At 32.7% G+C, this 16,254-nt stretch overlaps 1 long non-coding RNA gene across 1 annotated transcript; it reads left to right on the top strand.

Moving 5' to 3' along the window:
• The first annotated feature begins 795 nt into the window (after positions 1 to 795).
• Positions 796 to 15,397, top strand: LOC123888923. Its single transcript, XR_006802375.1, has 25 exons — positions 796 to 1,964; positions 2,073 to 2,133; positions 2,283 to 2,656; positions 3,456 to 3,511; positions 3,719 to 3,848; positions 3,933 to 3,980; positions 4,067 to 4,103; positions 4,186 to 4,356; positions 4,577 to 4,623; positions 4,709 to 4,894; positions 5,756 to 5,826; positions 5,913 to 6,004; positions 6,383 to 8,296; positions 8,464 to 8,522; positions 8,674 to 10,964; positions 11,123 to 11,518; positions 11,620 to 11,815; positions 11,910 to 12,010; positions 13,168 to 13,306; positions 13,536 to 13,599; positions 13,693 to 13,806; positions 13,955 to 14,045; positions 14,224 to 14,334; positions 14,430 to 14,513; positions 14,734 to 15,397. It is a non-coding gene; the product is annotated as an uncharacterized LOC123888923 (long non-coding RNA).
• The last annotated feature ends 857 nt before the right edge of the window (positions 15,398 to 16,254 follow it).

Genomic DNA, 16,254 nt, shown 5'->3' with positions numbered 1-16,254 from the left:
CTATATATATATATATATATATATATATATATATATATATATATATATATATATATATATATATATATATATATATATATTATACTAGGGTTAGAAAAATAAATTTTAATTAAATAAAAAAATACTCCAATATTACCAACATAGTGTGACACAAGTGATAGATTGTCGGGTCCTTTAACCATTTGGTCCTGGGTTGGGTTCGATCCCCGGGTTGTGGGGCTTACTTCCTAGCCCAGTGGGAGTAGTGACTAGCGTTATAGGTTGTTGGGCGGCCGGAAGGTTGCCACAAGTCAGTCAGTTTGGGTGATCGAAGACAATTAAATTATTTATCACACCAAACCTATTTTTTTTATAAAATTAATTAATTAATATATTTTAGTTTACTGTACCTAAAAGAAAAAAAATGGTCCTATTATTATATAAAAAAAAAAGAAAAGAAAAAGAAATGGTCTTGTTCATGTCAGCGCCAATCACATATAGGGAGGAGAGAGAAAAAAATCTTGTATGGAACGTACAAAATAATACTATGGGTTAAAAATAATCTAAAGGTATATGTTTTGTTGTGCATCATTGTCCATCATAGACCACTTGATACAAGGGTCTATATTAGAATTTGTCTATTTTTTTATACAATTTTTTTTAGGGTGAAGTTAAATGATTAAAAAGGATAAAATTGGAAATTAGTTTTGTTAGTAGAGGGTAATGGTATAAACGTAGGGTAGAAATAATTTCCTCTCTCTATATATATCATCATGTATTAATCACTTTGCGTCAAAATAAAAAAGTATTAAAAAATCCAATTTCCCCATTCACACAAATCAAAACCAGTGAATAAAGCATTCAGTTGAAACTAAAATTAGAATTTACAATTCAATCACATAACAACACCAAGACACAATTTAGGGATTTATGCAATTGGGTTCTCTCACAAGAAATATAGTGGAGATAATTGCCCAGTGTGATGGTATTCAATTGGCGTCTTCGTCTTTGCCGTCGTGCACTGATTGGCGTCTTCGTGTGCACCGATTGACGGATCATCTCTTTTGTTTTTAGGAGCGGTTTAGTACACATTATCATCTTTAATCTAGGCAACTGGATTAATCCAACGGTAAAGGTTTATGCAGCAGACATAGCGGTAGACAATTTTGCAGCTGTGGATCCAAATCGCTATAAATCATCCGAAACTTCGACCGTTGCTTCAAAAATTGGGTTTTTTTTCACTCTCATTCTCTCATTCCTATTCATTCATTCATTCTACAATCATAGAAGATAACAACACTCTTAGATTCTACCACCAAGAATCAATCATACAAAAAATCAACAACAACAACTTTTTGATTCGACCGTTGCTTCAAAAATAGGGTTTTTCATTCTTATTCTCTCATTCCTATTCATTCATTCTACAATCACAGAAGAGAACAACAGTCTTTGATTCTACCACCAAGAATCAATCATACAAAAAATCAACAACAACAACAACAAGAGTTTTGCAATGGCTTCAAGAATTGTTCCTCAACAACAACCCAGAGGTGTGTGTTTTCTTCAATCATACTAATTTTGATGTTTCATTAATTTTTCTGTGGTTCAATGTTTTGTTCCAAGATTGGAACTTTATTTGATGTTTCATTCATTTTTCTGGGGTTTAATGTTTTGTTCCAAGATTGGAACTTTATTTGATGTTTCATTAATTTTTCTGTGGTTCAATGTTTCGTTCCAAGATTGGAACTTTAGTTTCATGTTTTAAGGGTTTTGTCCAAAATCCAACAAAAGGGTCTTGATTTTTTTTCTGGATTTTTTGTTTGGATCTGAGATTTTGGGTTTAATTATTTTGCCATTGGGGGAGGGAAACCGGTGAAAGAGAACGGTGCAGCAGCTTAAGAAAGGAACCGAAGAGCACTTCTTGATATTGGAAATGTTGTCACTCTAAAAGGTGTTGAAGTCAAGCCAAATCGCCTTGTCACAAGGTTCTTTCCCTATCTCTCTCTCTCTCACATTCTATCTAATTTTGTGATTTTCTCTCTGATTTTGAGATTCCCTCTCTGATTCCCTATTGATTTTGATGATTCTTTTAGGAGTTTTTGTGCACAACTACTTGCCAATGCTCAAGCAGCAGCAGTTAATGAGAATAACAAGGTTCTCTTATATTATTTGTTGAATCTCTTTCATTGATTAATTGATTAATTGATTTAATTTAGTTTATGTTATCCATTGGTAAGTTAGTGATGATGATTGGTCTTTTTTTTTATACTCAATATATACTGAGTTTTCTTTGTGGGTGTTAGTGTGTTACAGGGGAGAGGGCCTATAAATGTATGGTTTACTATGGAACCCATGGCAGCCAGAGGTTCAAATACTTAGCTTGGGATTTTGGATAGTGTCAGAGTTTACAGGGGCGAGAGCCTATAAATGTATATGTATCGGGAATGTAAGTACGAGTGAAGCAAGGATGAGGAATTCCCTACAACTTAGTTTGGCACAAGAATCTGCACTTTCATTTTGGTTATCTCTACTCTGATTATGAATTCTTCACGTTTGTTTGTATTTTTTGAGGATCTGTTTTTTTATTACAAGGACCTGTTTTTGCTTTGGTGTTACAGGGGAGAGAGCTATGATTGTACTGTGGGATTTGGAAGCTTTGAGCCTTTGGATTCTACGGGTTATTTCTTTGCTTGAGTGTTGTTTGTTCTGGAATAGGGTGTCATAGTATAATGTGGCAGTGTTGGTATTTATTTTTGTTTAGAATTATGAATCTATCTAATATTAGCATTGCATTTATTTCTTGGATAATAAAGATATAAGTCAAATTTCTTCAATGAGTTGTTCTTTACTATTTTTTAGTTTTGGGCTTTGTTCATAATTGAATTTAATAGTAAATCTACTTCTCTGCGGCGTGGTTTCCAAAATAATGTTTTTATGAGTTTTGATTTGGTTATCTCTTGTAAATTATTTTCGTTTTGTTATTTCTTTATCGATTCTGAGAGCATATAGTTCTTGATTAGTTATTTTCTCTTTAGTTCTAAAAGTGAGGTAATCGATAAACAGAATTCCTTTTGGTTCTATCTTCCTCTTGTTAGATTACCTTGGCTCCTGATGTTGAGGTTGGATTTGGTTCTTTGCTGGAATTTTCTGTTCATATTTTAATGATCTGCTCTTCCAATTCTTGTTTGTTCATGTGCACTTTTTGATATAATTTGTCATTTGATAAATGTGCTTATTGCTTTTAAAATAAAAAAAAAGATTATTAAGATATTCGTTTATTCATTTTGTAGTTAGCTGATTTTTGATTTTTGGATATCTGGAACAAATTCATAGATAAAATTTCTTAATCATAATGGATTAGAATGATAATGGCTACAAATTCATAGATAAAATTTCTTCATTGAGTCGTTCTTTATTATTTTTGTTTTAGTTTTGATCGTAAGACACAAATTGAATTGTGAACCTGTTTTTTGCAGTGTGGTTCGTCAAAATAATGATCTTCTTTCATCATAGCATGGAGCCTCAAGTTTTGGTTTGCATATTTATTTTTAAAGCATATATTTTCATGATATTTTATTTCTTCTGGTTTGATAATACTTTTCTACTCCCTCCGGTTCTATATATAAGAAAAAGTTGTCTTTTTAGATTCATTGTAGAATTCATGTATCTAGACAATAATATAGTCTAAATACATCCATTCTACAATGAATCTAAAAAATGAAATATTTCTTATATATAGGACCGGAGGGAGTATCTCATGTTTGATCTTCCTGTTATATATTCTGAGATATGGAATCTGAAAATCAAGTTCTTCGGCAACAGTCTCTGTGAAAACGATGTCAGAGCACCTTTCTACCCATGTATATGAGGTAAATTGTGCTTTCTTAAGTATGTATTTATGCATTCTCTGTATCTAAGTGTGAATCTTTTGGGCTATTGATTTTTATCTGCAGAAGAAGTTGGAAAATGGTCATCATTTGGTAGAAGATCAGAAAGCTATTGTATATATCTACTTTTGTCTACATTCTCTTTCTATAGCATTCCAGCTGTTATGTTGAATGGCATCTCAAATGAGTTCTCTTTGCAGGAAACACAGACCGACACACCTGTGAAAAAGTCAACATGTGTGTGCTTAAAATTTTACATCTAATATTCCAGTTCTTTATGCTACTATGTTCGTCTTTTTAACTCTTATTTCAAATGAAGGAAAATGTTGATTCCCTTATCAATTGTGTTATGAAAAATATTGGATTCCATCATGGAAAGCCTATTGCTGCATTCACCATTTACAAATGCCTTCTCCACTGGAAATCATTTGAAGCTGAAAGGACAAGTGTATTTGATCGCTTTATCCAGATGATTGGTTCTGCAATTGAGGTAATTTTTTTTTATTTAGAAATATACAAGTATAGTACTTTGAACCTTCCCCTAATAACTTGAGGTTTTAGGAGAATTAATCCTTGTTATATGATTCTAATTTTCAGTGAAAGTCTATAATATATTTTTTTTTGTATTGTAAAATTACGTAATGGATCCCTTATCCAATATAACTTTTTTTGTATTGTAAAATCCGGTGGTTCAAATGACGCAACCCCAGTTAGAAAACCACCAAATCCAACATCCCTATTTGGCAGAACGACTATGGTAATAATAATCTTACAGTGTAATCTACTCTCCCTTTGACAATTAAAAGATTTCATATTTATTTGTTACCTTACCTGAATTGCAGGGTTTTCGGTCATCTCCTTCGTCTGCCAACCTTCCTACCCCATCGGAGGTTGTACGCAAAGTAGAGGCTAAGTATCCTGCTTTGCTTTTCAAGCAACAGCTCACAACCTACGCGGAGAAAATATATGGTATCTTGTGGGACAACTTGAAGAAAGAGTTGGCATCATTTATTTCGTTATGTATCCAGGTATTTTGAATACAATTGTTTAACTGAATCTGAATGGGATAAATAAAGTTGAATGTCTTATTATAATCCTCAGTTCTCATATCTTCTCCATATATATTTTTTTAAGTTCATATCTTGTCCATATATAATATCTGCCTTTTCGAGATACTTTATTGTTTCTAGAAATTTCTAAGAGGACTCCGGTCTTCCGATGTCTTTTCTCCGGATGGTCATAAGATTCTAGAGGTCGTAAATTTGAAATCCTGGAGTTGGTTAAGTGCTAAGTAGACTGGTTTCAGATTTCCGATTTCTTTGTGGTTTACTAATCCCATAGGATGCTTGGCTTTTTTTTTTATTTGTATAGCAATTACAGGTAGAATTATGTTGTATATAGTTGTTAGGTCCCTAATACTGCTATATGTGTGTTTCGGTAGGTGTGCTATTCCAGTTTTTCATTGTATCCGGCTGGTTTACATTCTCTTCTTGTAATTGTCTTCTAAGTTTTGGCACTTGTTCTAAAATTGTGTTTCAAATAAAGTTTTTAGCATATATTTTTTTTCAAAATACTATTTATTTCGTATTACTGATATATAGGCACCAAGGACATCTAAGGGAGTCTTAAGATCTGGCCGATCTTTTAGTAAAGATTTTCCCATGGGTCATTTGGCAGAGTATTATTTTTTGAAGAAGCTAATATTATTTTTTGGCAGAGTATTATTGAATCTCTCAACACTATTCTCTGTACTATGAAAGAGATCTTTTTAAGAAACTAATATTATGGCTTTTTAACAATTTGAGTATCGTGTAATTACTTTTTTTACACTAGCCGTTTATGCTATTTATAAAAATTGCGTATACATAATATATTGTTTTGGGTTTAAGGTTCCTCCTGTCCTAGTCCAAAAGATCTTCTCTCAAACATTTTCATATATTAATGTTCAACTCTTCAACAGGTAATTAGTTTCTGCATGCATCCTTTGACATGATTTTTTTGTTTGTCATGGTGTTTTGATCTTAATGTTTAACATTCTATTTTTAGAACCGGTTGAGGTTAGAAGACCACGATACTGCACCAGAACTAACATAAAAACATATCCGGTCCTAAAAGCAACCTTGGCTCCTGATGTTGAGGTTAGATTTGGTTCTTCTTGTTGGTTTCGATCTTGGAACTTTCTGTTCATATTTTAATGATCTGCAGCTACGAATGAATCGTTTGAGTTTTAATTGATTGCTCTTCCAATTCTCGTTTGATCATGTGAACTTTTTGATATAATTTGTCATTTGATAAATGTTCTTATTGCTTTTAAAATTAAAAAGAATATTAAGATATTCGTTTATTCATTTTGTAGTCAGTTGATTTCTGATTTCTGGATATCTGGAACAATTTGCAATTCTTGATCATAATGGATATGAATGATAATGGCTACATCAATGAGTCGTTCATTATTCCTTTTGTTTTTTAGTTTTGATCGTAAGACACAAATTGAATTGTGAACCTGTTTTTTGCAGTGTGGTTCGTCAAAATAATGATCTTCTTTCATCATATCATGGAGCCTCAAGTTTTGGTTTGCATATTTATTTTTAAAGCATATATTTTAATGATATTTTATTTCCTCCGGTGTTGCACGGATGATAATACTTTTCTTTCTCATGTTTGATCTTCCCATTTTGTATTCTGATTCTTTTTTTTTTTTTAGGTCTTTTGATTGAGGTTTGATTTGGTTCTGACTTTGATACATGTTAATCGAAAAACGACGTTTTCTGTAGTGCATTATGTTTTGAAACAATAACATTTGATTAGTATCAAGCCACGAGTTTATTTTGGTACCTCTCCTTTGAATGGGAATTATTTTCGTTACTTTTTTTATCTGGACGATTCTTGTTGTCTAGTCTTCTGGATTTGCTCCTCTATGATTTACCATTACGACTTATTCTTTCTTATTAATGTTGAAAACTATGCATGATTTAAGATTTTTTATTTTGTTTTTGTTTTCGTGTTTTGGGAGAGCTTGGTGGGCCTATCTTTGTTATACTGATTTCTGACTTGGTTTGAAGAACTATGGTACTGTTCTTTCTTCTTGGTTCTTTTTCTACAATCTGTTTGTTACAGCCTAATATTAATTTTCTTGTGGTGTTAACAGAGTAAGATTTACACGGGTTTTGTATACCACAAAAGTTTTCTGCTTTTTCAAACACCGAACCTTTTGAATCACCGTCTTAAGTGTCTTATGTGGAGGAATCAACCTTACACGTGAACTATAATGTTCAGTTGGTTGTGTTGCATATTTTTTCTAGGCTTTAATTTGGTGATCTGTACTCATATTTGAATTCTTCACATTTCATTATAGTTGTTTCAGCATCCACACTTGATTCCTTTGTGAAAGCTTAAGGTGAGGTTATCATATTCTTCCAGTGTTGAAGTTTTTGCGAGTTTCTGTAACGTTTAAACTCAGTGGTTAACATACAAAATTCTGGTGTAACTCTTCCCTTCCCAAGGTAAGGATTTTCAACAACTTGGTTAGGTGGTGTTTGTTATCATGACCTGTTTCATTGGCCCACAAACTCCTCTGGTATTGAAGTAGGCTTAGTAAGCTTAAATTGTGACGTTTCATATTGACCACACCATGATATTAAATTGATAGTGAGGATATGATGTTGATCGATAGTAAATTCTTGTTGTTTCCATCTTTAGCATTTCTGAGAGCATATAGTTCATGATTTGTTATTTATTCTTAGGTGTTGCCGGAGAGGATATGATTTTTATTTAAGTCTTGATATGTTTTTCTCAAAATCAAACTTCTCTTGACTCTTCTTTTACTCATCAAGATTTTGTTTTGTATAATTTTTTGATATAATTCTTTGTTTGGTAATCGAAAGATATGTTTATCCGTTTTGCAGCGGGCAAGAGCTTTCGATGTCTAGAATGCATTCATAAAATGGACAAGAGCACACAGCCAATAGTTTTAATTTGGTGATCTCTAGTAAATTCTTTTTGTTTCAATCTTTATCGATTCTGAGAGCATAAATTTCATGATTTATTATTTATTCTTAGGTGTTGCTGGAGAGGATTTGATTTTGATTTACGTCTGGATATGCTCTTAGAATTTCACACAATCAAACTTCTCTTGACTCTTCTTTTACTCATCAAGATTTTGTTTTGTATAATTTTTTGATATAATCCGTTGTTTGATAATCGAGAGATGTGTTTATCCGTTTTGCAGTGGGCTATGAAGTTTCGATGGAATGCCTTGATAAAATAGACAAGAACATGGAGCATAAAGTTTTAATTTGGTGATCTCTAGTAAATTCTTTTTGTTTATCCATTGCAGCGAGCTGATTTCTGGATATCTCGAACAATTTGGGATTATAATGAATAAGAACGATAATAGCTACTACAGATGCATAATCAAATTTACTACAGATGTAAATCAAATTTCCTCAATCATTCTTTCTTTATTATTTTTATTTTTGGGCTTTCAACATACACTCAAATTGAATTATGAACCTGTTTTTCTGCATCATGGTTTGTCAAAATCAAAAAAATGTTGACCTCAAGTTTTGATTTGCTTCTCTCTTTTAAAGTATTTCAGGTTTCAATAACTCCATCGCTTGCGAATGCATATTTTCTTGATATCTATGAATCAGCATGGTAATTTGTGAACACTGATTCCTTCTGGTTCTATCTTTCTTTTGTTTGATCTTCATGTTTTGTATTCTTATTCTTTTCTGGTCTTTTGATTTTGGTTCTGGCTTAGACCGCCATACATGTGAATTGAAATATGACACGCTGTTTTCTGCAGTGTAGTGTGTTTTGAAACAATAACATTATAAGCAGCATCAAGCCTCAGGTTTATTTTGCTACCATGTACTTGGGTTGTGAACTATTTTTATTTTCATTTCTATTCTTATTGTCTAGTCGATTTACTTCTTGGTCTATGTTTGGCTTTTTTATCTGATTTCTGACAGTGCAAAAGTTTACATGATTCTTTAGGAGTTGGGACAACTTGGCGGTCCTCTCTTTGTAATGTTGATTCGCGATTTTGGTACCTCTCTCTGTAACTTCAGATTTACTCCGTGGTTTTGCACACAACTTCTGGAATAACTCTTCCCTTCCCAAGGATTTAGGAATTTTGGACAACTTGGTTAGGTTATGTTAATTTTACTTCATTGTTTCTCTGTTGATTCTTGTTGTTTACTCTCTCGATCTACAGGTGAGAAATTAATGAATGTGCAACTATGGCGGTGATTATAATTGGTTGGGGGTTTGGTTTAATACTACTTATTAAGCATCTTTCATGGTGTATATTTTCTTACAATTGCTTTAATACTATTTTTTTTCAAGTTTATTTCATTCTTGAGAATCTGTGTATATTTGTCAAGACCCAATACTAACTCATATTTAGTCTGCTAAGCCTAGCCTTTACACTTTGTTAACTTTTCCTCTCTGCTGGGATTAATTTGGCAATGCAAATTTAGTTTTGAACATTTCTGCTGGGATTATTCTTTGCAAGTTTGGGCGAGATTATCAGATAATGGCGATTCATCATTGGGATGTAATGGCGATTATCAAATTTCTTCGATGAGTAATTCTTTATTATTTTTACTTTTGAGCTTTGAATGTAAGACAAAAATTGAATGTTGTGTACCTGTTCTTATGCAGTGTGGTTTTGTCAAAATAATGATGTTCTTTCATCATAGCAATGGAGCCTCAAGTTTTTGTTTGCACATCTCATTCAAAAGCATATTTTGTTGATATTTTATTTCATCTGGTGTTATCATTTTCTTTCTCTTGTTTGATCTTCCGATTTTGTATTCTGGTTCTTTTTTCTGGTCATTTGATTTTGAGGTTTGATTTGGTTCTGGGTTTGATACATGTTAATTGAAAAATGACATTGTTTTCTGCAGTGCAACGTGTTTTGGAACAATAATATTTGAGTAGTGTCAAGCCTCAGGTTTATGTTGGAACCTCTACTTGTAATGTGAAATATTTTCATTTTATTTTTTATCTGTTGATTCTTATTGTCTAGTCTTCTGGATTTTCTCCTTGATGATTTAACCATTAATACTTATTTTTTGTTTTGAATGTTCACATACTTCCTGTTCAGCCTATAATAATGTGTGGCTTCTGGGATCCAGTGGCAGGAAGAGGTTCACATACTTTCTGCTCAGCCTTGGGATAGTGTTGGAGCATGAGTGTGAAGCATTTAAGATTCCAGAGTAAATCTCTTTGCCATTCCCAAGGATGAGGAATTCTTGACAAGCTTGGTTTGGCACTTTTCTTTCCTGTTGATTTGCTACTTCCTTTGTTATAATTTATTGTTCATATCAACTTTCAACTGCCATGCTTAATGTTGCTTCCTTTTTTTGTTAAATAAGTTAATGATGGTTCCAACCAGTGCAATTGGTATTGTAATTACCTCATTGTAATTACCTCAAGGTAATTACAATACCAATTGCACATTAATAAGAATCAACCAGTGTTAAATAAGTTATTTTTTATCTGTTGCTTCCTTTTTTAATGTTGCTTCCTTTTTATCTGGTTGGAATAATGTTGCTTCCTTTTTTCAATTTGTATTGTAATTACCTCATTGGAGTCAATCAAGTTAGCAATCCTTGCAAGCTCCTCAATGATCCGCTGGTTTACTCCAACCAGTGCATTATTTTCCAATATGATTTTATATCGTACTATATACAAAAGGATTTGGTAGATAGGTAAACAGAGAGAGAGAGTGATTGATTGTAAAATTGATATATTATACAAAAGGGTTATAGTGTTCCATTTTTCATTTTGAAATACTCAAGACAACACTAAATCTTTATGTTTTCCATTTTTCGCTTTTATTTTCAGATTTTTTCCTTGAGGAAGTTTTCAACGACACTTTTGACATATGATGAGACATCTCATTTATTTTTTAATGAATGCAACGAAATGTACTAAGTGAATGTTTACTGTTGTTATTGTTGGTGAGACCAGAGGAGTGTCGGGAGCAGCAGACTCTGATACATCTCCATCAAAAGCAACGAGAGTAACAACGGGACAGCGTCGAAAGCAACAATGAGCCGCATCTCTATCAAAACCTTAAAGCATTAGGTATATGGGCAATTGCATAATTTGAGAGGAATTCTTGTTCCCTGCAATTCTGATCAGCAACTTGGTTTGGAGAATTATGCAACTATTATTTTTTTTCATGGTTTTTCATACACCTATTTTTCACAGCGTAATTTTGTTGTAAATGCTGGTGTTAACAGGGGTACATGGATTTGGTGGTAACAGGGTTACATGGATTTGGTGTATGTCCTTTCTCAAATGTACTGCAACATGTTAATTTCGCTGACCGAAGTGGAGAAATTGGAGATGAGTGCTTCTGCAGTATGTTATATATTTTTAACTGTTGCTTAGCCTAATTGGGCATGATTATCATTATTCATCATTGCCATTGGGATATAATTGGTCTTTTTTTGATATGTTTATGTATTTGTTTTCGAAGAATTGTTCTTAGCTTGTGGACAGGTTGGTGTGTTGAAGTTTGTGTTTCTTCTGGTGTTGGAGTTTGTGTGTTTCAGAATTCGGAACCTGCTCTTCCCAAGATGAAGAATTTTGGACGACTTGGTTACATCGGAGGTGTTGTTTACTCGTTAGGAGAGGTTTTCTATAATCTTCTTTTACTTTACTGGTTTCTTTTGTTATTTGTGATTTGGATGATGTTGACGGTGATACTCCTAAAAAGATATCCTTTTCATTACAGTGGTCCGGGACTCCTGTGTTAGGAGGAAGCCAAAGTCACACATAATCTGCAGGCTTTAATTTGGTTATCTCTTCGAAGACACCTAATAAGATACCCTCTTCATTAGAGTGGCCATAGGACTCCTCAGTATTAGGTGGAAGCCAAAATTGTATTATTTAATAGGGCTACATGATCTTGCAAATTGGATGGAAATTTGGTCAACTCTTCTAAGAATCTTTACATTTCAATATTTTTTTGATACTCAGCATATACTTTTGTCGGTTCCTGAGTTTTCTTTGTGGGTGTTGCAGGGGAGAGAGCCTATAAATATGTGCTTCACTATGGAACCCGTGGCAGACGGAGGTTCACTGTTTCTTTTTTTTACTTGTTACTTTGGTCTCCTGATGTTGAGGTTTGATTTGGTTCATTTTTAATGTTTTGCGCCTACTATGAATTGTTTGGGTTTTAATTAATAGCTCTTCCAATTCTCGTTTGATTATATGTGTACTCTTTATGATATAATTTGTCATTCAATAAATTTGTTATCGCTGTTAAAAATAAAAAGAATATTGAGATATTCGTTGATCCATTTTTAAAGTGAGCTTATTTCTGATTTTTGGATATCTGGAACAATTCTCTTCTTTTACTCATCAAGATTTTGTTTTGTATAATTTTTTGATATAACTCTTTGTTTGGTAATCGAGAGATGCATTTATCTGTTATGCAGCGGGCTAAAAAGTTTCGATGTCCATAATGACTTGATAAAATGGACAAGGATGGATAACGATTCAATATAGATAAATTAAATTTCTTTAATATGATTCGTTCTTTACTATTTTTATTTATTTTTTGGCTTTGATTTTAAGACGTGCAAATTGAATTTTGAACATGTTTCTCTAGTTTGATTTTGTGATCTCTATTGAATTTTGTGATCTATATTATATTCCTCTTGTTTGATCTTCGCGTTTTGTATTCTTATTCTTTTCTGGTTGATAATTTGGTATTTTGGTTGTGGTTGGTTTCGTTCTTGGAGTTTGCTGGTTTTATTGTAATGATTTGATATTATTATCGAGTTCGGTATGGTTTTAATTGAATTGTTCTTCTAATTCCACTTAGGCTTCAGATATTATTCTTCGTGTACAGATGGGTGTTACCCCATCACACTGAAATCATGTGTAGGTGATGAATTCTTCAACATCAAAGAAATTTTACCTCATCCCCTACACATGATTCACACTGAAATCTTTCAACATCGTGTCTACTTAAATCTTCTTTTATCATGTCTTCATAACCTTGGTAGACAGATGAAATTTAAGTGATAGGAACATGAAAGCTAAAGGAGAAACTGGGGGGTAATTTACAAAAGAAATCTCTTTCTTTTGATAATATTTTCGGATCTTTGTAACATGTAGAAGGTATATTATGTGAGTAAAATTTTTTGACTGCTAGACATTTGATAGTTTCAAATCAGTGCATATCAACTTTCAACAACCATGCTTAATGTTGTTTCCATATTGTTTTTTTTAATTTAATAAGTTAATGATGGTTACATATGATCTATATATCCAGGTTATTTTCAAAACAGAGAAATAAAACTAAAAAAGTTAGCAATCCTTGCAAGCCCCTCAATGATCTGCTTGTTTACTCCAAACAGTGCATTATTGTCCAATATGATTTTACATCCTACTACAAAGGATTTGGTAGAAAGGTAAACAGAGAAAGTGATTGATTGTAAAATTGATATATTAATACACTAAATCATCATGTTTTCCAATTTTCGCTTTTATATTCCGATGTTTGCCTTGATGAGATAATAGGTTAATTAAAGAAGTTTTCCACCACACATTTGAAATATGATGAGACATCTCATTTTTTATTTTTTTATTTATTCAGAGACATCTCATTTATCTTTTAATGAATGCAACAAAATGTGCTAGGTGAATGGGCAATTGCTTAACTTGAGAGGAATGCAAGTTCCTTGCAATTCTGATCACCGAATTGGTTTGGAGAATTATGCTACTATTATTTCTTTATTCTTGGTTTTTTCTACAGTTATTTGTCACGTCGTAATTTTGCTGTACATGTCTGGTGTAGGGTTACATTGATTTGGTTTATTTCACAAGTGTCCTTTCTCAAATCTGCAAAATGTTAATTTTTATGTCCGAAGTGAAGAAATTGGAGATGAGTACCTCTGCGATACATTTTTCGGTCTGTGTTATATACTTTCAACTATTTCTTATTTGACAATCTGAACTTAGATTTGAACATTTCTACATTCATGCTTCTCAATTCTTCTCTGAAAGCTTGGCAAGATTATCATTACTCATCATTGGCATATAATTGGTCTTTTTTTTAGGGATAGTGTTGGGGCATGAGTGTGAAGCATTTAAGATTCCAGAGTAATGCTCTTTGCCATCCCCAAGGATGAGGAATTCTTGACAAGCTTGGTTTGCCACTTCTTTTGTTATAATTTATTATTTCCATTTTCTTGCTATTATTTAGGAAATGGCTGTTTGCGTACATTTTTTTGCTCTATTTACTCTTGTTTTATGAAGAATTGTTTGCCTAAATTTTGGATATAATTCTAAATTGGATGATTGAGAGATGTGTTTATTTATTTTTCAGCGAGTTGAAGTCTTTGGATATGTAGAACAAATTACGATTCTTGATTAAATTAAATGGTTGAGAACGGAGAACACATCCAGATAAATCAAATTTCTTCAATTTCTTCAATGAGTCAGTCTTTATAATAAAATTTCTTCAGTGAGTCATTCTTTATAATTTCTATTTCTTTGTTTGGTAATTCAGAGAAGCGTTTATCCGTTTTGCAGCGGGCTAAGAAGTTTCGATATCTAGAATGTGTTGATAAAATGGACAAGAACATGTAGCCAAGAGTTTTAATTTGGTGATCTCTGGTAAATTCTTTTTGTTTCAATCTTTATCGATTTTGAGAGCATATATTTCCTGATTTTGAGAGTACTGTGTATGATTTTGATTTACGTCTTGATTTGCTTTTTTATGAATTTCATAGAATCAAACTTCTCTTGACTCTTCTTTTACTCATCAAGATTTTGTATAATTTTTTTATATAACTCTTTGTTTGGTAATCGAGAGACGCGTGTATCTGTTTTGCAGCGGGCTAAGAAGTTTCGATGTCTAGAATGACTTGATAAAATGGACAACAATGAAGAAAGATTCAATATAGATAAATCAAATTTCTTCATGTTCTGTATTCTTATTCTTTTCTGCTTGATAATTTGGTATTTTGGTTGTGCTTGGTTTCATTCTTGGAGTTGCTGGTTTTATTGTTTGATTTAATTAATATTATTATCAAGTTCATTTTGGTTTTAATAGACTTGTTCTTCCAATTCCTCTTATTTTTCAGATATTATTCTTCGAGTACAAATGGGTGTTTTGCTTTTAATCTGTTGGCAACACGCTGGAGTTCTGATTTGAATTTTTCCTTTTTACGAAGCTTGATGCATGATTATCACCCTCTGGTTGAAGTTTTTGTGAAGCTTACTGCAGGGTATTGTGTTTTGACATCATTAGATATATTTTGGTAAACTTTTCAATTCCTCTATTCTCTTTGGACTCAAGCCTTGGTCTGTTTTCTTATATTGGGACTCAATTCCTCTATTCTCTCTTTGTAACTATGATATTCTGATCAGCGACTTGGTTTGGAGAATTATGCTACTATTATTTCTTTATTCTTGGTTTTTTTACAACTACTTGTAATAGTGTAATTTTGTTGTACATATCTGATGTTCACAGGGTTACATGGATTTATTGCATTTCATAAGTGTCCTTTTTCAATTGCACTGCAACATGTTAATTTTAAGATATCCGTTTATCCATTTTGCAGCGAATTGATTTCTGGATATCTGGAACAATTTGAGATTATAATAAAAACGATAATAGCTACAGATGCATAAATATTATAGAATGTGTGGCTATGGCAAATATTATAATCAGTTGGCGGTTTACATCCCTTAATACTATATTTTCTTACAGATGCTTGTCCTATATTTCCCTTAATACTATATTATAATCAGTTTGTATCATTTTTGAGAATATATGGATTAAAAGATGTTTTAGTTTTGTGCAGTGGCCAAGGATTCCCATTACAAGGATGCCTAAATTGTGTCATTTCATATTGGATTACAAGATGACGCAAATGGATGGAGATTGTTGCAATGATCCATCGGGTGTGTCCGAATACTTCCAACTGTTAAAAGGCTTAAATTTGGTCAGTTCTACTAAGACTAAATTGTGCCATTTCAAGGTTTGTTTGGTACTTGGCTTATGAATGGGTGGTGTGCTGAGGAGCATGTGGCAGGTTGAGGTTAAGGTTAACATACTTTCCATTCAATTTAGCGTTGGGATCTTTCATGTTTTTACGTAATATTTGCTGCGTCTTGGTGATTTTGTGTTCTGCAAGACGAACGTGAGAATTTAAGCTGTTTTGGCGCATTTTACTTGTTCTGCTGAGGTGCTTCAGTTCGCCTGCCACCTGACTTAAAAAGTGATGCGGTGGCAGATCTGTAATTATTTCTAACTTTGTTAGGCGAGTTCCCGTTACACCGACGTAACATGGCCTACAAAAAGTTCTAATGTAATTTCTTAAGTCATTTTGTTGACCAGCATACTTAAGAA

The sequence above is a fragment of the Trifolium pratense genome, linkage group LG6 (genome assembly GCF_020283565.1).
Source record: "Trifolium pratense cultivar HEN17-A07 linkage group LG6, ARS_RC_1.1, whole genome shotgun sequence".
In the NCBI taxonomy this organism is placed as follows: Eukaryota; Viridiplantae; Streptophyta; class Magnoliopsida; order Fabales; family Fabaceae; genus Trifolium; species Trifolium pratense.
This window is presented reverse-complemented; position numbering and strand designations above follow the sequence as displayed.